The sequence below is a fragment of the Haliaeetus leucocephalus genome, unplaced genomic scaffold (genome assembly GCF_000737465.1).
Source record: "Haliaeetus leucocephalus isolate CR32 unplaced genomic scaffold, Haliaeetus_leucocephalus-4.0 Scaffold848, whole genome shotgun sequence".
Lineage (NCBI taxonomy): Eukaryota > Metazoa > Chordata > Aves > Accipitriformes > Accipitridae > Haliaeetus > Haliaeetus leucocephalus.
Window position 1 is genome coordinate 15,953,323 of NW_010973284.1, and position 1,550 is coordinate 15,954,872.

Consider the following 1,550-nt stretch of genomic DNA (forward strand, 5'->3'; position numbering starts at 1 on the left):
CGGAGGCCCCGGTGCGAGCGGCGTTGGCGGCACGGCGGGGTGACCTCCTGCCAGCACGTCCCTACAGATCGGGGCGCTTGAAGGAACAAGGAGAGGAAACGGGGACAGAAGAAGAAGGGGGAAAACCGAGGAGCAAAACGAGAGAACGGGAGAAAGGGGAAAAATATTTAGATACCTGCAAACGCATAGGCAGGTTTCCTGCAGCAGGGAAGCAGCCCGTGGCGGCCGTATTTATCCTGCCGTCTTGGTTCGCAATCTACCAAAAGTATGTCCTAATTATCCCTAGGGGAATGCGGGATCCGGGGTAATATGTTACACCAGCATAATCCTTTAACTCACAATACACTTCCCCGTCCCGGGATCGGGATTTAGGGCTTAAAGTCATGTTCCTGAAGAGTGAACACCTTTCATTTCCTTCCTCCTATTTTTTAATCCTCGACTCCATTGTGCAGAAATATTCTGGGGGAAAGCGGCGGCGAGGCTCGGCCGGGGCAGCTGCTCCGGTCCCGGCCGGGCCTCGCCGCCGCCCGCAGCGCCGACAGCCTCGGCCTCCCCTGCTCCACCGGCGGGAGCAGCGCACGCAAAAGGCCTTCCACCTCCTACGGGCACGGTCCGCGGGCGCGGAGGGCAGCGGGACTCCCCTTGCACTTGTTGAGGCCGCGGCTGGATGCGGGACAGCTGCAGCCCCGTGTCACCGCAGCCCCTGGCTGGGTGACCCCCCTTTCCCATCTCCTCCCTCCCGTCTGACTGCGGGCAAAGCCACGGAGCTCCCCCCCCAATAAATCAGCAACAGCCGAATCAAAGCGATGAGCGAAGGTGCCACTCAGAGGAGTCGGACGGGCCCCCGCTCGTTAATTAGCAGGCAGCTAATTAGAGCGGCACTTTGAGCGCTAATCAATGGCCGGCTGGGGGCAGCGAGCGGCCGGGCCGGGGCATCATGTGCCGGGCCGGGGGTGCCGGCTCGCCAGCCGGTCCCTGCCCGGGGGAGCGGCCCCGGCCGAGGCACCACGGACCGGCCCCGAGCTCCGGCCCCAGGGAGCCGGGAAGGGGCTGGCACGGAGCTGCAACTGCCGCCTCGGCCCCCGACGGGAAGCCCCCGTCCCACCGAGGGGGACCCCGAGGAGCGGGGTGCGGGGCGCCGGGGGTCCCTCCGCAAAGCAGTCGGGGCTGGCAGGGCGCGGCATCCCGGCCCCGGGGTGGGTTTCTCCCCACTCGGATTTTGGTGCGCAGTCGTGTTGGCTCAGTGGCAGCCTCGCAGCTCGGGGCGGGGGGGGGGGCGGAGGGGGCCGGGAGGGGCCGAGCCCGTTGTACTGTGAAATTTAACAGTCTGAACATCCCTTTATTAAAAGCTGCTGCTTGACATTTACACTGTGCCAACAGACTCGCCGTCTAATCCAGGCGAAGATATATTGTACCTCGGAGTAATTGGGGCCGTTGCAAGAGACGCTACAGAACGTTTCCCAGCGGGAACAAAACGGCGCGGAGCCGGGCGCGGAGCAAGCGCGGCCACGGCCCGCTCGTCCCCGGCCAGCCCCGCCGCGCCCGGGCGG